Source organism: Rutidosis leptorrhynchoides, chromosome 7 (genome assembly GCF_046630445.1).
Source record: "Rutidosis leptorrhynchoides isolate AG116_Rl617_1_P2 chromosome 7, CSIRO_AGI_Rlap_v1, whole genome shotgun sequence".
Lineage (NCBI taxonomy): Eukaryota > Viridiplantae > Streptophyta > Magnoliopsida > Asterales > Asteraceae > Rutidosis > Rutidosis leptorrhynchoides.
Window position 1 is genome coordinate 317,818,986 of NC_092339.1, and position 27,191 is coordinate 317,846,176.

The window sequence follows — 27,191 nt, forward strand, 5'->3', positions numbered from 1 at the left end:
GAATAGAGGATAATAAAAAGGCAAAGAAAGGAAAATAAAAGCCAAGTGTGGGAAAAATTTACCAAGTTATTTAGAATATATATCACATATTTTTGTACAAATAATTGAAGATACTTTTGTTTTGGATGATATTAATCAGTTTTACCCAGTTTATTGTAATATAAATAGAATTTAAAAGGAAGTAAAGTCTTCCGAGAGAAAAAGACACGCGCTTCTTAATTTAGGTCAGGAAGTTGTCGTGCAGACCAGTTGTAGAGACTACGAAAAATCTTGAAAAGTTTTCTCGAAAATCAGCTGGAAATCCACGGACCTCAGCATCAAACAGGGTCGCCAAGTGGTAAGACTTATCCTAACCATGAGAGGATCGGTCTTATACAATTGGGGGGCACCGTGCAAATTAGCTTATAAGACTAATGAATCAGATCCCCAGAAAGGATAATCTCCTTAAAGATTAAAAATCAGCTTTTAAGCCTGATATTACTCAATCCTTGAGATTGACCTTAAAGATTGAGAATTACAAACTCATGAAATTCGATGATATCTAAACTCGAGTTTGAACGAGAAAATATTTTGATCAAATTATAAACCGATTTGTTTTCTGAAAACCCATTTTCAATGCGTTCATTACCATTAAACGTAAAATTCTAGGAATTCACCCGGAATTCATTAGGTCACCTGAACCAAATCGGGTGTCAACCGTAAGAACGGTAGTTGCATAGCATGGTCGAAGACAGGACCTTGTGCCAGACCGAAAAACTATAGGTTTATCTTTACTATTGCTCCTACAAAGGATAGTAATTGCATCCAACACGATATAGACCATAATCAAAAGCATGTCACGGGACATTGCCTCAACAGTTGCTTGTTCAACGCTTTCCTTTACAACCGGACGGTAGTTTACCGAAGGTAATATACGGAGCAAGTATACTGGATGTGTTGCTTTCCCAATACAAGGTTAGAAAGTGGGTGACACAAAACCATAAGTTTTGAGCTAAAATTTTCAAATCTGAAACCCACCAAACCCACAAAAACATTTTGCAAACACCGGTGAAGGGTTATTCCGGAAAACTTATCTAGGGCAAAAGCTAGATTGAATTTTCAAAAGATCAAATTTTTTCATAAAGATTCAATTTCCTAAAGGATCTAAATTTTCATAGTCATGTGGTACTGTAAACCACATCGTTACTTCCATTGTTCATACTGCCGTATTAAAATCACTGATGTACAAAGTGTGAAGAATAAAAAAGTGATTCTAGTAAAGTTATATTCAAGTTCTATATTGCTTGAGGACAATCAACGCTTAAGTGTGGGAATATTTGATAATGCTAAAAACGAACATATATTTCATAGCATTATCCCTCAAGAAAGACAAGCTTTTAGTTGCAATTGTTCTATTTATAAGTGATATTCGTTTAAATAATAAAAGGTGAAGACAAAAGACAGATTCGAAGATTTGAAGACGCAAACAACCAAAAAGCTAAAAAGTACAAAGCACAATCAAAGTGGTTCAAATTATTGATGAGAAACGTCTAAAAATTACAAGAGTACGAGCCGCAAAACGCAAAGTACAAGATATTAAATAGTACGCAAGGACGTTCGAAAATCCGGAACCGGGACATGAACCAACTATCAACGCGCGACGCAATGGAGCTAAAATTACAAGTTAACTATGCACATAAATATAATATAATATATAAATAATTCTTAAAATTATATATATATTATATTATATATTAAAAACCGTCGGCAAACTAGAAAACAAAGTTATGTGAGCTGGATCAGAGGGCCATGCGATCGCATGGCCTGGAAGCACAAAAACCATGCGATCGCATGGTAGTAAAATGCTAGCCAAGTGCTATAAATTGGAACGTTTTCTGCCGAATTCAACACATCTTTTTCTATCTACTCTCTATCTCAATATATATATATATATATTTATATTTATATTTATAATTTTAATTTTAATTTAAGATTAATAATAATAAGGTTATGTTAACGAATGTTGTAAGTATGCAAGTCGAAATTCTGTCCGTGTAACGCTACGCGATTAATACTCATTGTAAGTTATGTTCAACCTTTTTAAATTAATGTCTCATAGCTAAATTATTATTATACTTATTTAAATCAAAGTAATCATGATGTTGGGCTAAATATTAAAGACGGGGTTATTGGGCTTTGGACCATAATTGGGGTTTGGACAAAAGACCGACACTTGTGGAAATTAGACTATGGGCTATTAATGGGCTTTATATTTGTTGAATTGAATGATAGTTAATGGACTTATTAAAACAGGGGTGGATTACGTACAAGGACACTTTGCGTAATTGTTAACAAAGTATTAAAACATTGGGTTACACGCAATCGATATCCTGGTGTAATTATTAAACAAAGTATTAAGACCTTGTTACAGTTTAAGTCCCCAATTAGTTGGAATATTTGACTTCGGATATAAGGATAATTTGACGAGGACACTCGCACTTTATATTTATGACTGATGGACTGTTATGGATAAAAATCGTATGAACATATTGAATAATCCAGGACAAAGGATAATTAACCCATGGTAATAAACTAAAATCAACACGTCGAACATCATGATTACGGAAGTTTAAATAAGCATAATTCCTTTATTTTATATCTTATCGCATTTTTAATTATCGTACTTTTAATTATCGCAATTTTATTTATCGTCATTTTATTTATCGCACTTTAAATTATCGCACTTTTATTATCGTCATTTACTTTACGCTTTAAATTAAGTTATATTTATTTTTAATATTTTACATTAGGTTTTAATTGTGACTTAAGTTTTAAAATCGACTAACCGATCATTAAACTGTAAAAACCCCTTTTATAATAATAATAATAATACTACTTATATATATATATATATATATATATATATATATATATATATATATATATATATATATATATATATATATATATATATATATATATATATATATATATATATATATATATATATATATATATATATATATATATATATATATATATATATATATAGCGGTAAACTTGGCTAGCTCCCTGCGAACGAACCAGACTGACTAAAACTACACTACTTTACGATTAGGTACACGGCCTATAGTGTTGTAGCAAGGTTTAGGTATATCCACTCTATAAATAAATAAATAACTTGTGTAAAATTGTATCATATTTTATAGTATTTCGTAACAAAAATATAACTATTTCATATACACCTCACATAACATCAATAACACAGCCTCCCACTCACATGAGTGGCATCAAGAAAAAGACATCGTTAGATCATCTAAAGCGGCTAGACCCGATTCTAGCCATGACTTTGACTCCATTTCCGCAAAGATAGATGCTTTCGAGAGACGAATGAAAAAGATGACTAAAGATATTCACGCAATACGAATTAGTTGTGAGCAGTGTGGAGGACCACATTTGACAAAAGATTGTCTCAGTATTGAACAAACAATGGAACAAAGAGAGAATGATTCATACATGAACCAAAGGCCTGGAAATAATTATCAAAATAATTATCAACCGCCAAGACCAAACTACAATCAAAATCAGAATTATAACTGAAATGTTCCATACAAAAACCAACAACGTCCTAGTAATCAACAAGTATCTAACAATACTTACAACCAGCAAAGACCTATTTTTCCAAATAAACAACCACAAACCGATGATAAAAAGCCAAATTTAGAAGATATGATGTAGAAGCTAGTTGAATCTCAAACTCAATTTTTCACATCTCAGAAACAAACTAATGAACAAAATGCTCAAGCATTTAGAAATCAACAAGCTTCAATCCAAAATCTGGAACAAGAAGTAAGTAACTGTAACGACCCGGAAATTTCCGACCAAATTTAAACCTTAAACTCTATATGTTTCCGACACGATAAGCAAAAACCTTAAAATTGAGTCTAGAAAGTCTGAAATCTATATCTGAATAATTAGTTACCCTCTTGACCAAGTCTAGCGATTCACGAACATTATGTGTATATACGATATATGTTTAGTAACTGATAACGATAACAAAGTATTAGATATCATTGCTTTATCATAATTTTATTTCATAATAATATTATTTTGATATCATTATCACTAAAAATTATTATTGTTATTAATATTATCACTTTTATTATTATTATCAATAATATTATTATCATGTTAAGTATTATTTAATATTATTGTAATTGCAATTATAAATTAATATGATATAGGTACAGATATATTTATATGCGAATCTATTTATATCACAATCAATCAATTTTTTTTTTATCTTCCTGTACTTCTATTTGGCCCGTGAGTAAATTATCGATACATGCTGGCTATAAAACAATCTTCATACAACCCTCATGCTTAATCATCACCACCGCCACCTACTCCATAGTTCATCACCGGTAACCATTCGCCACCACAAGCAACCATCTTCATCCACCATGTACCACCACAACTCTCTCTTTTGTCCTCTCACTTCCTCTCTATTTGTTTTGCTTCGTTAAAACTATTAAAAACACCAATGGGAATGTTTTTAGTTAAAACCCAGTAAACCCACTTGTTGTTTTCGGTTCAAGGATCAGCAACGAAACCACTTTATCACCACTTATAACATCAACCATTGAGCCACCTCTATAAACCATAACCGCCACCTTTCATTCACCTCACTTCACCATCACCGGGAACCATGAACAACCACCATGCTCAATCACCATCTCCGTTGAACCACTCTAATCTTGATCATTAATACCGTGAGATTCCACTGATCACCCTGCACAACCGCCACCACTCCGGCAAACCCAAATCACCATCAAGAAACACCACCCCATCATCGGGCCATCATTCTCCTCACTTCATCATATTTTTTTTTAAAAACTCGATCGTCACCCTCAATACATAATGATCACCTACAACCACCACTAAACCGTCGCCAAATACCCTCACTTCCTCCATTATACTGCAGTTACACTTTATTCTGTTAAACTTTAAAACTACTCGAACAGCCTTTCAAACAGACCCCAAACACCATCCTAATTGCTGCAAGACTGAAGTACTATTTCTGTTAACGGGTTTCCTTCTTTCCTGGTTCATATCGGAACTTCAACAAAATACCACTATGCTCATCGTGTTATTCTACAGCCATATCGTTGGTTATTGTCGCTGCTACCTTGCTGCTACATCTGTTTCTGTTTGTCGAGACACAACTCAACACCCCAAACCACCACTATCCACCATCTCAACTGCCATCACCAACATTGCGTTATTTAATTTTATTTTCTCTGTTTTCGAAACTCCACTCAACCATACACCACCACCCAAAACCGTTATCTTGTTGCTGCTATTCAAGGTCGAACTGCTACAGCTGATTAATGATGGAAGGAGATAATGATCATGAAAACTAATAAACGTGAGCTGTCTTCTATTTTATATTTTAAATAGAGAACCGAAAGTTCTTGTTGGATTACAGCTATTCGACTTTCCTGTGGAGATTGGGGACGAGTACATGCTTAGACAGTGACGGCTCCTAATCTCTGTATCGAATCCTAAGTTAAAAAAAAGTGGACTTGTTTCAATATTACGATGGACTATGTTTATGATCATGGGTCGATATGTTAGATTAGGTGTGGGCCGATTATATTGTTGGGCTGTGTTTGTTTAAATGTTGGGCCAAATGATGAAAATTGAATTAGGAATATGGTAATAGACAGATATACCGTTAAATAACAGTTAAGTACGAGTTTTATCATAAATGAAACATTGGAGGAGTGGTTAGTGGTGTTCGGGTATCCATGAGGTCACGGGTTCGAGTCCTGTAGCGGGCATTTATTTTTACAAAGTTAACCTTTAAGGTAGTTATCCTTTTCAAGTTTAATATTCTTATTATTATTATTTTTATTATTATTATTATTATTATTATTATTTTTATTATTATTATTATTATTATTATTATAATTATTACCTTTATTAGTAAAATCCAGAATTATAACTATCATCATATTTTTTTAACAAAGTTAATATTTTTAATGTAAATATGAAATATACATGTTATTAATATAAAAAGAATATAACTAATGAATTTACATTTATACAAAGTTGTTTGAATTTAATTATGTGTGTTAATTTGATTACAACCAATATAGGTTCGTGAATCCGAGGCCAACCTTATACTTGATCAATGATGTTATATGTATTTTTACTACAAAATACAGTATGGTGAGTATATAGTCCCACTTTTAAACTCTAAATATTTCGGGATGAGAATACATGTATTTTAAGTTTTACGTTATGGACACAAGTAACTGAAAAATATATTCTACGCTGAGTTGTACCACTGGCATACTTCCCTGTAGCTTGGTAACTAATATTTACAGCGGTATTGTAAACGCGAATCCTGTTGATAGATCTATCTGGCCTGACAACCCCAACCGGACTGGACGACCAGTATTCAACGGTTGCACAGTACTTCGTTTCGTGACTACACTTGGTACAGTGTAGTAAGATTTCATATTAAAGGGAATATGCGACGTGATTAATTGTTAAGTATGGTTACCAAGTGCTCAACCACTTAGAATATTTTTATTAAAATGTTTACATATGAAATCTTGTGGTCCATAGTTATAACGCTGCTAGCAACAAACCTATATATCTCACCAACTTTATGTTGACGTTTTAAAACATGTTATTCTCAGGTACGAATTAAGTCTTCCGCTGTGCATTTGCTCAATTTAAGGACATTACTTGGAGTCGACCATCGCAATGGGACCAAATGTTGAAGATATCGTCCGGATGGATAAGGACGGGTCTTTACAGGTGGTATCAGAGCGTTGGTCTTAGCGAACCAGGTCTTGCATTAGTGTGTCTGACTAGTAGTTGTTAGAATACATTAATGAGTCTGGACTTTGACCGTGTCTATATGTCAAAAGTTTTGCTTATCATATCTAGTTGGAAACCATCTGCTTATCATCCTTAGAAAATTTTCTGCTTATCATTCTTAAGTCTAGACACGTCTTACTGCATTTAGTGCATCGATAGTGTATAGACAAAATTCATATTTTAGCATATCTGTTACTTTGGACTTTAGTTGACATCTTTTCAAAGATTCTCCGTAATTTACGGGATTTTGGTATTATATATACATATGTAAAGTATGTATAGAAGAGTACCAAATCTAACTTCTATAATCTATTTCATACCAAAAATTCATTTTTCCGATTATACAAGATGGATTTCGCATCTAGTTCAAATTCCTCAGATTATGACAGCTATGCCGATATGGATTTTCATTCAAGCTCCGAAGGCAGCATCACCGGAATGGATCAACCAATCTCCCATCATCTATTCTGGATGAATTGGGGGTGGGTTCGTAATATACTAAGTCACTGGAGACATGAAGAGGGTGATCCCTTCCATCCACCAAATTGCCCTCTTGGCGATGAACCAGAAGCACTTACCGGCGAACCTGTTCGAGAAACCATTTTCACTCTCATTTCTAGAGTATCTCGTCACGATTATATACTATCCCATATTTCAGATCTTGTTCATTCGCTCACTCCAACCACCAATCATCCCGGTGTACTAGCAGAAGTTAACGAACTTCGCGCTCGCGTGACGGCTTTGGAGAATATGGTGCGAAGGTTACAAACACCAGCAGCAGCACCAGCAGCATAATCCGTACCACCATCATCAACACCGACAGTACCCATATCACCCTCAACCACAACCGCGTCGTAAACCTCAACATCACAATTTGTACCTCGGATATCAACATCACACACCTCAATATCCCTATCTGTACTTCGAGTATGATCTTCGTTTTACATATCATTCTATATCGATTATCTTCGCTTTACTTATCGTTCTATCTCATTTATCTTCGTTCGACATGGTAATTATGTAATCTTTAATGTTTTAGAGATCATGTAATCAAGTATTAACGATAAAAAAAAAAAAAATTTAATATCTTATTGACTCATTAGATCCATGATTACATCTGAAGAAAATATATATACAAGTATATTTTCATAAAGATTGTAATTAAAAATTATTTCGTACAAACTGTTAATGATGAAAATATTTTAACGGGTAGGTAGTACCCGAGGAATATTTAGATCTCACATTAATAAGTTACAGTGTATATTCTTCGAATCTGATTCAACGGTTATTTGCTATCTCACCTACAATCACCGATATACGTATCTGTTCACCCCAGATTTACCATTTCCATTTCAATTTCAAATTTGGATTTTTATCTATCAGAATCCAACAAGTGGCATAAAGAAGAAACATTGGACAAATTAAAAATTGTTAGAAACACACGAATTAACTAATTGAAATCTGTTAAGGATTCCACGCTAACTGTTCCTAGTTAACTGTTCCCAGCTAACTGTTAATTCCGTATTACATTTTATCGCAATTTAGTTTATTGTCATTTAAGTTCTGTTATTTATTTTACGCACTTTAAATAACGGGACACGTATACAAGGTTTCGACCTATCATATCGACCCATCTATATATATATTTCGGAACAACCATAGACACTCTATATGTGAATGTTGGAGTTGGCTATACAGGGTTGAGGTTGATTCCAAAATATATATATACTTTGAGTTGTGATCGACACTGAGACTGGTACACGGGTCACGATACGTATTAGTTAATTCAAATATTATATATTTAATTTATATATGAATATATTGGATCATTGTACAATCGGACTATTAGACTGCTAACTTTGGACAATTAAAATGAATTAAAATATTGATTATAATATATGAAACTAAACTAATCTTCAAGTTTGCCACTTGATTTCATCCTAAACCTCATTTGTATCTTGACGATTACAATCCGCGTACAAACCTATCAGGATTCTTGAAAATACCTCAATCGAGAAGTTGAACCGACCGCACTTCATCTACAGAAGAAAAGATCTATACACATGAAAAACTCTTGAACCCAAAGTCATAGTTTAACACATACCGCGACTAATTCTTTAGCATTTATTAGCAAAAACAACCTTACGATTCCTTTTCAAAGTAGCCAATTTTGTCACAGCTTCAGCAGAACAACTTCGACCTTTCATTCGAAAAAGTCTTATTATAACTTTGATATATACGATTGGTTTTCCTCATCGTTACCGGGAAACCTTTCATACTCCGCCATTTTATCATCAGCATTTAATCATCTAAAAACACAATTCGCCTAAAAACACCTCGGATTGATAATCGACGATCCAGATATGACTGCATTAAATGCAGAGGAAACAGTAAAATTTTAGATGGCCTAAATGGCCAAAAGTTTGATGATAAAGAAGGGAATGTTAGGAACGCTCGATAGAAAATTTAGTGCTGAAAAATGAATTGGGCTAACCGTGAAGGAAACAAAGAACAAATACAAGGAATGAACCTGCCTTCAAATAATGCAAATGATTCAGTGTCTGTTGAAACCGTCAGTATGAACCCTACTCCTTATTCTAAACTTTTTCAGATGATATTATTCATCATCATCTTATCTTAGATATTATAAGATATCTTCATATTCTCCGCTATACATATTCTCCATATTTCTAAAGATATTTTCACAACTATTCCCATCTGCAATCATCTATCTCCCCGTAATATCTGCGTTACAACATAAAAGAAACTGTGTTAGTTTCTAAATTCTGAAATCTTCAAGGTTAAAATATGAATGTTTTGAAGCAGTGTTGGGAACTGATGCGTGAATTAGTATAATATAATGAAACTTGATCAACTTCATTATATTACAGTAAGTCATGTTGCGTTTCTAATGGAATGTGATGATTCACAGTACCATCATCATGTGCCATGTTACACGGCTCTTACAATCTATCCAATCTCTAAACATATCAAGAAAATATACTCTTGATGATTCGGTCTTTTCCAGGATATTCTAGTAATTTGACAAATCAAAAATCGTGCCATTACCAATTCTCTCTTAGGACATTAACTATATTCATCTCGAATTTCATACCTACGAATTCCGGACCATTACAAAAGATGCTTAGTTGAAAAGGAGGAAAAGAAAAAGAATGAAGCTCCGAAATAGAAATTGGAGTATAAATCGCAGTAAATGGAAGAGAGTATTAACTGTGAATGATAATGATTATAGAAAACAAAAGCAAGGACATCGAAGTATAAGGGAAGATATAAAACCCAATAATCACCCAGAAACTACAAACCGTGTATATCAATACGTAATGCGACGTAAAGACACGGGAGAATAAGAAACATTATAATTCCAAGAAAATCATAAAAGTAAATAGATTCTTCTGGCGGCAAATGAAAAAGAAGAATGAAAGATATGAAGGTTAGAAGTATAATAAGAATCATGATTGGATGGAACATATTAAGAATGAGTAGAGGAAGAAAGAATAAAAGGTGTGGAGAATAAGGAAAACGAAGGGGGTGGATTTATAGCAATATATCCGACAGAGAAATCAGGAACAGATTATTGCATTAATTAAAGAAGATTTTGATTTTCTAAATCGCCGAAGAACCAAATCTTATTACGTCAGATTTTCTTTAAATCCCTTAAATCCCGGAAATCAACAGTAACTACGTCATCGGTTGAAACGAATATATTTATTTACACATTTCGCTCTTTTGTGATAACTTCACTTGTACGCTTCACATGATCGAATCGTTTTATCTATATCTCTCAATAATGATAAAACTCCATTATCACCTTATGTTGGTCATGAAAACATTCCTATTGTTATCTATGACAACCTCTACCAAATTTCGGGGACGAAATTTCTTTAACGGGTGGATACTGTAACGACCCGGAAATTTCCGACCAAATTTAAACCTTAAACTCTATATGTTTCCGACACGATAAGCAAAAACCTTAAAATTGAGTCTAGAAAGTCTGAAATCTATATCTGAATAATTAGTTACCCTCTTGACCAAGTCTAGCGATTCACGAACATTATGTGTATATACGATATATGTTTAGTAACTGATAACGATAACAAAGTATTAGATATCATTGCTTTATCATAATTTTATTTCATAATAATATTATTTTGATATCATTATCACTAAAAATTATTATTGTTATTAATATTATCACTTTTATTATTATTATCAATAATATTATTATCATGTTAAGTATTATTTAATATTATTGTAATTGCAATTATAAATTAATATGATATAGGTACAGATATATTTATATGCGAATCTATTTATATCACAATCAATCAATTTTTTTTTTATCTTCCTGTACTTCTATTTGGCCCGTGAGTAAATTATCGATACATGCTGGCTATAAAACAATCTTCATACAACCCTCATGCTTAATCATCACCACCGCCACCTACTCCATAGTTCATCACCGGTAACCATTCGCCACCACAAGCAACCATCTTCATCCACCATGTACCACCACAACTCTCTCTTTTGTCCTCTCACTTCCTCTCTATTTGTTTTGCTTCGTTAAAACTATTAAAAACACCAATGGGAATGTTTTTAGTTAAAACCCAGTAAACCCACTTGTTGTTTTCGGTTCAAGGATCAGCAACGAAACCACTTTATCACCACTTATAACATCAACCATTGAGCCACCTCTATAAACCATAACCGCCACCTTTCATTCACCTCACTTCACCATCACCGGGAACCATGAACAACCACCATGCTCAATCACCATCTCCGTTGAACCACTCTAATCTTGATCATTAATACCGTGAGATTCCACTGATCACCCTGCACAACCGCCACCACTCCGGCAAACCCAAATCACCATCAAGAAACACCACCCCATCATCGGGCCATCATTCTCCTCACTTCATCATATTTTTTTTTAAAAACTCGATCGTCACCCTCAATACATAATGATCACCTACAACCACCACTAAACCGTCGCCAAATACCCTCACTTCCTCCATTATACTGCAGTTACACTTTATTCTGTTAAACTTTAAAACTACTCGAACAGCCTTTCAAACAGACCCCAAACACCATCCTAATTGCTGCAAGACTGAAGTACTATTTCTGTTAACGGGTTTCCTTCTTTCCTGGTTCATATCGGAACTTCAACAAAATACCACTATGCTCATCGTGTTATTCTACAGCCATATCGTTGGTTATTGTCGCTGCTACCTTGCTGCTACATCTGTTTCTGTTTGTCGAGACACAACTCAACACCCCAAACCACCACTATCCACCATCTCAACTGCCATCACCAACATTGCGTTATTTAATTTTATTTTCTCTGTTTTCGAAACTCCACTCAACCATACACCACCACCCAAAACCGTTATCTTGTTGCTGCTATTCAAGGTCGAACTGCTACAGCTGATTAATGATGGAAGGAGATAATGATCATGAAAACTAATAAACGTGAGCTGTCTTCTATTTTATATTTTAAATAGAGAACCGAAAGTTCTTGTTGGATTACAGCTATTCGACTTTCCTGTGGAGATTGGGGACGAGTACATGCTTAGACAGTGACGGCTCCTAATCTCTGTATCGAATCCTAAGTTAAAAAAAAGTGGACTTGTTTCAATATTACGATGGACTATGTTTATGATCATGGGTCGATATGTTAGATTAGGTGTGGGCCGATTATATTGTTGGGCTGTGTTTGTTTAAATGTTGGGCCAAATGATGAAAATTGAATTAGGAATATGGTAACAGACAGATATACCGTTAAATAACAGTTAAGTACGAGTTTTATCATAAATGAAACATTGGAGGAGTGGTTAGTGGTGTTCGGGTATCCATGAGGTCACGGGTTCGAGTCCTGTAGCGGGCATTTATTTTTACAAAGTTAACCTTTAAGGTAGTTATCCTTTTCAAGTTTAATATTCTTATTATTATTATTTTTATTATTATTATTATTATTATTATTATTTTTATTATTATTATTATTATTATTATTATAATTATTACCTTTATTAGTAAAATCCAGAATTATAACTATCATCATATTTTTTTAACAAAGTTAATATTTTTAATGTAAATATGAAATATACATGTTATTAATATAAAAAGAATATAACTAATGAATTTACATTTATACAAAGTTGTTTGAATTTAATTATGTGTGTTAATTTGATTACAACCAATATAGGTTCGTGAATCCGAGGCCAACCTTATACTTGATCAATGATGTTATATGTATTTTTACTACAAAATACAGTATGGTGAGTATATAGTCCCACTTTTAAACTCTAAATATTTCGGGATGAGAATACATGTATTTTAAGTTTTACGTTATGGACACAAGTAACTGAAAAATATATTCTACGTTGAGTTGTACCACTGGCATACTTCCCTGTAGCTTGGTAACTAATATTTACAGCGGTATTGTAAACGCGAATCCTGTTGATAGATCTATCGGGCCTGACAACCCCAACCGGACTGGACGACCAGTATTCAACGGTTGCACAGTACTTCGTTTCGTGACTACACTTGGTACAGTGTAGTAAGATTTCATATTAAAGGGAATATGCGACGTGATTAATTGTTAAGTATGGTTACCAAGTGCTCAACCACTTAGAATATTTTTATTAAAATGTTTACATATGAAATCTTGTGGTCCATAGTTATAACGCTGCTAGCAACAAACCTATATATCTCACCAACTTTATGTTGACGTTTTAAAACATGTTATTCTCAGGTACGAATTAAGTCTTCCGCTGTGCATTTGCTCAATTTAAGGACATTACTTGGAGTCGACCATCGCAATGGGACCAAATGTTGAAGATATCGTCCGGATGGATAAGGACGGGTCTTTACAGTAACCTAGCCAGGTTAATTGGAGAGAGAAAACCAGGGAGTCTACCTAGCAATACAAATGCTAACCCCCAGAATGAAACAGCTAAAGCCATTACCATAAGAAGTGGTATTACACTTAAACCACCTGAAATACCTATAAATTCTGATGACGCTATTCCTACTACACAGGCACCACAGCCTGAGCAAGAGAAGGAAACTGAACCGGTAGTTGAAAAGGTTAATGAAGATAACACAGTTATGGCAAAGCCTTATGTTAAACCATACCAACCACCACTTCCTTACCCGAGTAAAATGAGAAAAGAAAGACTTGAAGCCGAGCAATCCAAATTCTTAGATATGTTTAAACAAATAAATGTAAATCTTCCTTTCATTGAGGTGATTTCAGGAATGCCTAGATATGCTAAATTCTTGAAAGATCTAATCACAAATAGAAAGAATATGGAAGAACTCTCGGCTGTTACTATGAATGCTAATTGTTCTGCAGTGCTGTTGAATAAACTACCAGAAAAATTATCAGATCCAGGAAGTTTCACAATTCCATGTTTTCTGTGTAGTCTTAATTCAATAGAAGCATTGGCAGACTTAGGTGCTAGTATAAATTTAATGCCGTATTCATTATACGCTAAACTAGACCTTGGAGAATTGAAACCAACAAGAATAAGCATACAACTAGCAGATTGATCAGTAAAATATCCTAGAGGGATAATGGAGAATATGCTAGTTAAAGTTGGTACATTACTATTTCCATTAGACTTTGTTATTCTGGACATGGATGAAGATTCTCGAGTTCCTCTCATATTAGGAAGACCCTTCTTAAACACGGCTAAAGCAATAATAGATGTTTTTGGTAAGAAACTGACCCTAAGTATAGAGGATGAGAGTGTTACCTTTTCTGTTGATAGAGCCATGCAACAACCGCAATCTGCAAATGATACATATTATTATGTTCAAACTATAGATTCACATGCAGAATTGTTAGAAGAATTTCCAGAATTACAAGGAACAGGAGAATGTTCTTTAGGAGAAGGAACTGAACCAATAGATGAAGCTGAAATATTAGCCGCACTCATGGCTAATGAATACGAACCAACAATAGAAGAACTTCAAATGCTAAAAGAGGAAGACATATATTGATACAAATCATCGATATAAGAACCACCAATATTAGAGTTAAAGCCACTTCTAACCCATTTGAAATACGCTTGTTTACATGGTGAATCTGAATTACCTGTAATAATATCGTCTTCTCTTACGGAAAATGAAAAATCTCAACTCATTTTTGTGCTAAAAGCTCATAAACCATCTATTGCATGGAAGATTCATGACATTACATGCATAAGTCCTTTGTATTGCACACATAAAATCCTTATGGAAGAAGGTCATAAAACATATGTGCAACGCCAACGAAGACTAAATCCAAATATGCAAGATGTTGTTAAGAAAGAAATAATTAAACTGCTAGATGCAGGTTTAATTTATCCAATCTCTGATAGTCCATGGGTAAGCCCAGTTCAATGCGTACCTAAGAAGGGTGGCATGACTGTCATCACAAATGAAAAAGATGAGCTTATTCTTACTAGGACTGTAACTAGATGACGTGTCTGTATTGATTATAGAAAATTAAATGACGCCACCAGAAAAGATCACTTTCCCTTACCTTTCATTGATCAAATGTTGGAAAGGTTAGCTGGGAATAGTTACTATTATTTTCTTGACGATTTCTCCGGATACTTTCAAATTCCAATCGCACCCAAGGACCAAGAGAAAACCACCTTCACATTCCCTTATGGTACTTTTGCTTACAAACGCATGCCATTTGGACTTTGCAACGCCCCTGCAACCTTTCAAAGGTGCATGATGGCGATTTTTCACTACATGATAGAAGAATGCATGGAAGTTTTCATGGATGACTTTTCAGTCTTCGGTGATACTTTTGAAATATATCTAGTTAATCTTGAACGAATGCTTATTAGATGCGAGAAATTAAATCTAGTACTTAATTGGGAGAAATGCCATTTCATGGTTAAAGAAGGCATCGTTCTTGGTCATAAAATTTCAAAAGAAGGAATTGAAGTGGATAGAGCTAAAGTAGATGTAATTGCTAAACTTCCACATCCCACCAATGTTAGAGGAGTTAGGAGTTTTCTAGGGCATGCCGGTTATTACCGACGTTTCATAAAAGACTTTTCTAAAATTGCCACTCCTATGAATAAACTCCTAGAAAAGGATGGTCCATTCATCTTTTTGGATGAATGCATCAAATCTTTTAATATTTTTAAAAAAAACTCACTAATGCACCGATCATGATAACTCCAAATTGGAATTTACCATTTGAACTCATGTGCGATGCAAGTGATTTTGCAATGGGAGCCGTTTTAGGTCAAAGGATTGAAAAACGATTTCAACCTATATATTATGCTAGTAAGACGTTACAAGGAGCACAAACGAATTACACAACTACTGAAAAAGAACTCCTTGCTATTGTCTTTGCTTTTGACAAATTTCGTTCATATCTCGTTCTAGTAAAAACGGTGGTCTATACTGACCATTCTGCTCTTAGATACCTATTTACAAAACAAGATGCCAAACCAAGATTAATCCGTTGGATATTACTCTTACAAGAGTTCGATATTGAAATCCGAGACAAAAAGGGAGCAGAAAATCTCACAGCTGATCATCTTTCTCGTCTTGAAAATCCTGAATTAGAAGTTCTAAACGAATCGGCCATACAAGATAACTTTCCAGATGAATATCTATTGAAAATCGACTATAATGAAATTCCATGGTTTGCAGACTTTGCTAACTACTTAGTATGTGGATTCTTTGAAAAAGGGTTGTCGTACCAAAAACAAAAGAAATTCTTTAGTGATATAAAACACTATTTTTGAGAAGATCCACATTTGTTTAAAAGTTGTCCCGATGGAATAATACGCCGATGCGTATTCGGAGATGAAGCTAGTCAAATCTTAAACCATTGTCACACATGACCAACAGGAGGGCATCATGGGCCTCAACTCACAGCAAGAAAAGTTTATGACGCTGGATTCTATTGGCCTACAATTTTCAAAGACGCACACCTTCTCTGTAAATCCTGTGATGCTTTTCAAAGGGCTGGAAAAATAAGTCAACGTGATGAAATGCCACAAAATGTCATTCAAGTATGTGAAGTATTTGACGTTTAGGGTATTGACTTTATGGGTCCATTTCCAAAATCTCATAATAATCTCTATATTCTCGTTGCCATTGATAAATTGTATCACTTTTTTTATAATAATATTGATAATACCAATCATATTCATAATATGGATAATAATATTAAAATGGTAAGATTAATAATATTAGTATTTACTTTTAGTAATATTAATGAAAATATTAATACTAATATAATAATACTAGTAATGATAATACTATTAGTATTAATGATAATAATAATAGTAGTTATATTTGTAATTTTTAATTGTTAGTAATAATAGATGGTAACTCTTATTATTTTTATCATAATACTAATAATAGTCCTAATAGTGATATTAATAATAATAATACATATATTAGTAATAATAATAGTCTTATAATACTTGTAATAACACTAATTAATGATAATAATAATAATAATAATAATAATAATAATAATAATAATAATAATAATAATAATAATAATAATAATAATAATAATAATAATAATAATAATAATAATAATAATAATAATAATAATAATAATAATAATAATAATAATAATAATAATATTGAAAAGTGAAGCTACCTTCAACAAAAATTGGCCTAAAAAGAAAAAAAAAACTGCCACATTAGGGACTTGAACCCACGACCACTTGTTAAACCTAAACATACCAAAACCATTCTTCCATCTTCTGGTTTTCTGATTTATTATCACATTGATTTAAATATAACTCGTATTGTATTGTTCATCTTCTTCTTCTTCAGCAGCCTAGTCGACCAGGTATCAATCTCAACCACTAACGTTTTACAAATTCAGTTTTAAGATTTATAAATGATACAGAACGATTAAATCATGAGTTTCATTGATTAAAACAACATAAAATTTATTAAAACAAAACTGAAACAGAAGAACAATAGTACGTTTTCACTTTAAATCGAAATTGACATTGGAGACTGTTTTAACCAAAATTTTCTATATGAAAGATGTTGCAAATCACTTTTATAAACTTTAGATATCATTAATTTAACCAGACACATTCATACGATCTCGAATTTTGCTATAATCAAACTGTTTGACTTTTGTAAATAAAAGTTTGACTTCAGAAATTAGGATTTAATCGAACGAATTGGAACCTGAGATTTTTCAGATAGTTTGAGTGAAGGATTTAGAATAACACTGCATTTATGAATTTTTAAATTTGATTCGAATTCGATAATTGACCAAAAAAAATGAAGAACAGAGTTATATCGCTATTCAGTTTCTTTTTTTTTTTAAACAGACGATGACAAGTGCTCTTTGGTATTGGATAGTAGAGAGTGAAGTGTTGAACGTTTAATTCATAACATTCAGTCAATTGAATTATCATATAGCGAATTCTAACACAGTTTAATCAATCCGTGAAGAATAAAATAAATAAAGGTGGAAAACGAAGTCAAACAGAAATTGGATTTTATCTGTGATGCCAAACGATTCTGATAACGTATTTGGGGACAAAAAACCTAATCAGATATAGTTGGATTGATATATCTAGCTGATTTGGATTCTAACTCATGAATTATGATTTTTATATAAATAATATTCATAGTTAATAATTATAATTGTATCATTTAAATTACTAATAATAATATTAACAATAATGATAATAGGAATAGGAATAATAATAATAATAATAATATGATGATATTAGTAATAACCATAATAAAAATTTCAATATGTTTAATAATAATTATTAATAACAATAATAATATTATTAATAATATCAAATAATAATAATAATAATAATAATAATAATAATAATAATAATAAAAATAATGACAAAAGTAATAATAATAATTTGAAATAAAGATGATAATAATAATACAAATAATACTATTAATAATAACTATCATAATAATAATAATGATATTAATAATAATGGTAATATTATTTATTAATCAATGTTAATAATATTAATATAACAAATTAGTACATATAATGACATATTTATAAATTTATATCTTTTGATTATATTTATAAATTTATATCTTTTGGTTTTAATCTTAGCAAAACTATTTATAACAAAGCTTGTTACTTATTTGTTTTTAGTCTCAACTAAGATATACAAAGTATTAAAATTCAAACTATCAAAGTGAATGCATTTTAAATAAACTTATAATATATGTAATCTTTCCACATAACAATGATTACAATCATTATATTCGAAATCAACTATATTCAATATACTTTATTTATATATATAAACATGTTTTAAATAATTATTATATATTGTTTTATTTTACATAGTTAATTCTAATATAATATATTTCAAATTATTATTTATATATATTTAAATATATCCATTTACAGGTGATTGTTCGTGAATCGACGGGAACAGTCGAAGGTCAATTCAATAAATGAAATAGTTCAAACATTTTGAGACTCTACATTGCAGACTTTACTTATCGTGTCAGAATCATAATAATATTAAGTTTGAATTTGATCGGAAATTTCTGGGTCGTCACAGATTTCACCCCTAAAGTCTTTAAATTCGAATTATAGTGTTCTTGAGCAAACTTTTATCTAATTTGATTTTGATAATTTCTAGTGTAATTAGAGTTAAATTATTCATATATTATGCATGTATAACCTAGATTGATGCTATTTAACATGATTTGAAGCATTAAACTTCAAAATTTTTAGAAATCTAGGGTTTGTGTTCTTGAGTAATTTGGGGCTTTTTGATAAAAACAGGTTATGGCCGATTTTTATTATAAATTATTGCTAAATTAAGTAGTGTAACATGTTTAGGTTGCTAAATGATCCAAACCTTGATCCTAAACATGATTTTTGAGCATCAAAGTGGACTTTTTAAGTCTAATATTCATGAACTTGATTATTTTGAAATAAATGCCATTTGAAATTTGTTTAATAGCTAGTAATGGTTATTTTAACATGTTATTTGAGTTGAATGCTTATGAACTTTATATACCTTTTCATATATGCTTATTTGAAAAATTGTAGAATTGATAAAATATGAAAATGAGTATAAGTTTAATATGGATTAAACATGTTATTGTAATTGTTTTAATTTGTTATTTTGCTAACACTAATGCATATTTGGATGCACAAATTTTGTGTTTAATGTGTTTTGCAGAGAAATACAGATACGGACGGTGCATCATCGTCTAGACAACCTGAACAAGAACCTGAACCTGAACCACAACCTGAACAACAACAACATTATGATCAACACATGCTATATCATGAGCCGGAACCACTATTTTACACTCATTATCGTTAATTTCAGCCTCACCCGAGGATTATACACCCATTTATCGATGACCAACAGTTACATCCCAACCTCAGATTCGATCGTTGTTGGACAGAATACCCAAAATTTCAAAAGAACATGCACATTCTTTACCACAAAAATATTGAAATGCCTTGGGTAATCGATTGGGAGCCTTTGGAAGCGGTTAACCTAGCCGAACCAGTTAGGGATTTACTAGTTCAGAGGTATGGTAACTCTACATTTAACGATTGGATCTGCTTATCTACTACGCGTAGAATTATATATAGAGAATGGTGTGTTGAATTGCTTAGCACTATAGAGTTAAATAATCAGGTTACTATGTTAGGAGATAAAAGTTTTATTAGATTTCTTTTAGGAGGTACAATGTACAGAATGTCCATGTTGGACATGGCTAGAGCTTTACTGATCTACATCCCCGCTGAGATTATTACACCTGATTGTAATAGTTTAATTGCTGAAGGTGAAAGAGTAGATAGGAATTTTGACGCGTACGCCATATGGAGGCGTATGTCAAGATTTAGGGAATTTACGCGGGGTGGAAGACACTCCTACTTAGATATTGATAGAGCAGAGCTCCAAGTAATACATAGATTTTTAGCGAACTCGATTACACAACGGGGTAGAAACAAAGAGAAAATGACCCTAAACGATTTATTTTACCTTAAGTGTATTCGGGACCCGAGGAGCTTTGTTAACATTCCTTATTGCGTAGGCCACTATTTGTCTAAAGTTGTTGAGGGTATGCAAGCAGGAAGTATTATTGGGGGAGGAATATTTGTTACTCTCATTGGAGAGTATTTAGGTGTAGATAGGGAACACGGAGGGTCCAATGATGGTGGTTGAGGAACAAACTGATACTATAGGTTTGCAGGTGTATCAAGGTGCAAAGGTACTAACTCGGAGTCACAATTGGCCAATACCATATCGGGGCAACCATCCACAGGTAGAGAGGGGTTCGGATGAGGAGATGGAGGAAGCAGATGACATTAGGGATGTCATTAGGGATAGTTATACTGATGTTTATCAGCATATAGATGAGGTGGAAATGAATAATCAGGATAGGCATCGTCAGTATGAGCAGTGGAGAGCCGCGGATTTGTACGAGCAATCCAGGCGATGCTAGCATGATAGATGGACCTATCATCAGCACCAGATCATGAGCCAGCTATCATATCAGGTACCACATAACTACATCCCGACTCGACCTGCTTACTATCCAGCACATCAGCCTGATATGCGACCGCCCTTTAACCTGTACGACCCCAACCAAGCCTATCAGGACACCCATCACCAACCATGGAACCCGAGCGATGACATGAACTGGAATCCCTATCCAGATTGATAGTGTTCCATTGGTGATTTCTTATCTTTTATCATTTTTATTTATTATTGTTTAAACATTTGATATTTTGATATTTTTATGTAATTTTTTAACATTTTTATTATTGTATTTCTAATATTTCATAATTTGAAAGTGGAATATTAAGTCCCATTTTAAATTACCATGTATGTATATATTTGTATTGTATGTATATTATGAATTGTAAACAACGGGGTAAAACAGCGAACTTTCAAAGACTGTCATTAAGTTCAGCAAAATCTACAACTTTTGATGACAAAATGCAAAATATATGTGAAATAACAACTGCAGGAATGAACAAATGAAGTGCACCATTTACCATTCAAACAAACAACAATATGTTTGGAAACTTTGGTAAAATTTAATCATTTGTCTACACTAATTACCCTCAATAATTTAAATTGTTACTGATTTTTGCAAACGAGGGCATTGCAAGATCTTAAGTGTGGGAAGGGATTAAATTCTTTCGGTTTTAAAAGTTCGACTTATGCACTTGGTTTAATAGCCACCGTTAAACTTTACTAGTAACGCAGTAGTTGTATTAGAATCTAGTGCTCTCTGATAATAAAGAACAGCCCTAGTCTTATATACTGACTACCCACTTCTAATAAAAAATTTTAAAAATTTTCAAATAAATGAACTCAAAATCATGTTTATACATATTTATGAACGATAAAACTAGGTGTTAACACCGAAATTATTGTTACCTCGGAAAGGACATAAATTGAGAAACAACCTAAAATGCTTGAATTCATTTAAAATGGAATAGAAGAGAATAAAAAGGCAAAGAAAGAAAAATAAAAGCCAAGTTGAGAAAAATTTACCAAGTTATTTAAAACATATCACATATTTTTGTACAAATAATTGAAGATACTTTTGTTTTAAACAATATTAATCAGTTTTACCCAGTTTATTGTAATATAAATGGAATTTAAAAGGAAGTAAAGTTTTCCGAGAAAAAGACACGCGCTTCTTGATTTAGGTCAGGAAGTTGTCGTCCAGACCAGTTGTAGAGTCTACGAAAAACCTTGAAAAGTTTTCTCAAAAATTAGCTGGAAATCCACGGACCTCAGCATCAAACAGGGTCACCATGTGGTCAGACTTATCCTATCCGTGAGAGGATCTGTCTCGTACAATGGGGGCACCGTGCAAATTAGCTTATGAGACTATTGAATCAGATCCCCAGAAAGGATAATCTCCTTAAAGATCAAAAATCAGCATTTAAGCCTGATATTACTCAATCCTTGAGATTGACCTTAAAGATTGAGAATTCAAACTCATAGAATTCGATGATATCTAAACTCGAGCTTGAACGAGAAAATATTTTGATCAAATTACAAACCGATTTGTTTTCTGAAAACCCATTTTCAATACGTTCATTACTATTAAACGTAAAATCCTAGGAATTCACCCGGAATTCATTAGGTCACCTGAACCAAATCGGGTGTCAACCATAATAACGCTGGTTGCATAGCATGGTCGAAGACAATACCTTATGCCAGACCGAAAAACTATAGGGTGATCTTTACTATTGCTCCTACAAAGGATAGTAATTGCATCCGACACATTGTGGACCATGAACATCTGCATGTCATTAGACATTGCCTTAACAGTTGCTTGTTCAACGCTTTCCTTTACAACCGGACGGTAGTTTACCGAAAGGTAATATATGGAGCAAGTATACTGGACGTGTTGCTTGTAGTGACCCGAACTTTTCCATGTTTATATATATTAATTGAGATTGATATTTACATGATTAAATGTTTCCAACATGTTAAGCAATCAAACTTGTTAAGACTTGATTAATTGAAATATGTTTCATATAGACAATTGACCACCCAAGTTGACCGGTGATTCACGAACGTTAAAACTTGTAAAAACTATATGATGACATATATATGGATATATATATAGTTAACATGATACTATGATAAGTAAACATATCATTAAGTATATTTACAATGAACTACATATGTAAAAACAAGACTACTAACTTAATGATTTTTAAACGAGACATATATGTAACGATTATCGTTGTAAAGACATTTAATGTATATATATCATATTAAGAGATATTCATACATGATAATATCATGATAATATAATAATTTAAAATCTCATTTGATATTATAAACATTGGGTTAACAACATTTAACAAGATCGTTAACCTAAAGGTTTCAAAACAACACTTACATATAACGACTAACGATGACTTAACGACTCAGTTAAAATGTATATACATGTAGTGTTTTAATATGTATTTATACACTTTTGAAAGACTTCAATACACTTATCAAAATACTTCTACTTAACAAAAATGCTTACAATTACATCCTCGTTCAGTTTCATCAACAATTCTACTCGTATGCACCCGTATTCGTACTCGTACAATACACAGCTTTTAGATGTATGTACTATTGGTATATACACTCCAATGATCAGCTCTTAGCAGCCCATGTGAGTCACCTAACACATGTGGGAACCATCATTTGGCAACTAGCAAGAAATATCTCATAAAATTACAAAAATATGAGTAATCATTCATGACTTATTTACATGAAAATAAAATTACATATCCTTTATATCTAATCCATACACCAACGACCAAAAACACCTACAAACACTTTCATTCTTCAATTTTCTTCATCTAATTGATCTCTCTCAAGTTCTATCTTCCAGTTCTAAGTGTTCTTCATATATTCTACAAGTTCTAGTTACATAAAATCAAGAATACTTTCAAGTTTGCTAGCTCACTTCCAATCTTGTAAGGTGATCATCCAACCTCAAGAAATCTTTGTTTCTTACAGTAGGTTATCATTCTAATACAAGGTAATAATCATATTCAAACTTTGGTTCAATTTCTATAACTATAACAATCTTATTTCAAGTGATGATCTTACTTGAACTTGTTTTCGTGTCATGATTCTGCTTCAAGAACTTCGAGCCATCCAAGGATCCGTTGAAGCTAGATCCATTTTTCTCTTTTCCAGTAGGTTTATCCAAGGAACTTAAGGTAGTAATGATGTTCATAACATCATTCGATTCATACATATAAAGCTATCTTATTCGAAGGTTTAAACTTGTAATCACTAGAACATAGTTTAGTTAATTCTAAACTTGTTCGCAAATAAAAGTTAATCCTTCTAACTTGACTTTTAAAATCAACTAAACACATGTTCTATATCTATATGATATGCTAACTTAATGATTTAAAACCTTGAAACACGAAAAACACCGTAAAACCAGATTTACGCCGTCGTAGTAACACCGCGGGCTGTTTTGGGTTAGTTAATTAAAAACTATGATAAACTTTGATTTAAAAGTTGTTATTCTGAGAAAATGATTTTTATTATGAACATGAAACTATATCCAAAAATTATGGTTAAACTCAAAGTGGAAGTATGTTTTCTAAAATGGTCATCTAGACGTCGTTCTTTCGACTGAAATGTCCCGTTCTTATTGATTAAAAACGTTCCATATTAATTGATTTCGTTGCGAGGTTTTGACCTCTATATGAGACGTTTTTCAAAGACTGCATTCATTTTTAAAACAAACCATAACCTTTATTTCATAAATAAAGGTTTAAAAAGCTTTACGTAGATTATCAAATAATGATAATCTAAAATATCCTGTTTACACACGACCATTACATAATGGTTTACAATACAAATATGTTACATCGAAATCAGTTTCTTGAATGCAGTTTTTACACAATATCATACAAACATGGACTCCAAATCTTGTCCTTATTTTAGTATGCAACAGCGGAAGCTCTTAATATTCACCTGAGAATAAACATGCTTTAAACGTCAACAAAAATGTTGGTGAGTTATAGGTTTAACCTATATATATCAAATCATAATAATAGACCACAAGATTTCATATTTCAATACACATCCCATACATAGAGATAAAAATCATTCATATGGTGAACACCTGGTAACCGACATTAACAAGATGCATATATAAGAATATCCCCATCATTCCGGGACACCCGTCGGATATGATATAAATTTCGAAGTACTAAGGCATCCGGTACTTTGGATGAGGTTTGTTAGACCCAATAGATCTATCTTTAGGATTCGCGTCAATTAGGGTGTCTGTTCCCTAATTCTTAGATTACCAGACTTAATAAAAAGGGGCATATTCTATTTCGATAATTCAACCATAGAATGTAGTTTCACGTACTTGACGAAATCAATTAATATGGAACGTTTTTAATCAATAAGAACGGGACATTTCAGTTGGTATCCGAGCGTTGGTCTTAGAGAACCAGAATTTTGCATTAGTGTGTCTTATCGAGTTTGTTAGGATGCATTAGTAAGTCTGGACTTCGACCGTGTTTACTTGAAAAATGATTGCTTAATAAATTTTGTTGGAAACTATATATTTTTAACATGTGAATATTATGTGATATATTAATCTCTTAACGCGTTTGATATTATGTGATAGATGTCTACCTCTATAACAAGTCCCATTGACTCACCTAATAATAATGAAGAGTCAAATGTAAATTGGAATGATTCGTGGACTGATTCACAAGTTCCCGAAGAGGAACCGGAAGAAGAGTCGGAACCGGAAGAAGAATCGGAACCGGAAGAAGAATCGGAACCGGATGAAGAAATAGAACCGGTGGGGGAAATAATAAAACGGTTAAGTAAAAGAAAATCCTCAACCAACCGACCAAGGTTAATTATGGTCAATGGTGTTTCCGCCAAGGAAGCAAAATATTGGGAGGATTACCAATTCTCCGATGAATCGGATTCCGACGAGAATTCCGATGATGTTATAGAAATTACCCCAACTGAATTTAAAAAAGCAAAAGAAAATAATAAGGGAAAGGGCATAAAAATAGAGAAATCTAATTCCAACCCCGATGAACTTTATATGTATCGTCAACCCCCGAAGTCCTTAAGTTGTAACAATGACCCGGGAACCTCTAAACCACCAGGTTTTTCTAAACCAATGTGGATCACGACGGCTCGTATTAGGGGAACATCATATATCCCTAGAAACTTGGCAAAACGAACCAAAACCGAAGAAGAAGAAACAAGCGAGTCGGAATAAGATAGTTGTATTCGTGTGGTGTAATATATGTAATATAGTGTGCTTATGCTTTATGATATATGTAAAAATTGCTTGTATTAATAAGTATATTTTTTTTATGAATCTAACTCTTGTCTATTTTACAGTATAAAAACACAAAATGGATAGACAACCCAATATTTTAAGAGACCTACCCGGAGACATGATTGATGAAATCTTGTCTAGAGTCGGCCAGAATTCCTCGGCACAACTATTTAAGGCGAGATCAGTTTGTAAGACATTCGAAGAACGTTCCAAGAATGTCTTGGTTTATAAGAGACTTTCGTTTGAAAGATGGGGGATATCACATTGGGAAACCCATAAGTTACGATGTGTTTACTTTGACGCATATATTGCGGGGAACCCAAATGCTATTTTACGTAACGGGTTAAGAAATTATTTTGACTCAATATATCCGAATATTGGACTTCGTGATTTAGAAAAAGCGGCTAACATGCAACATAAAGAAGCATGTTATGCTTACGGATTAGTAATGTTCGCTTCTCACCAAAGGGAGA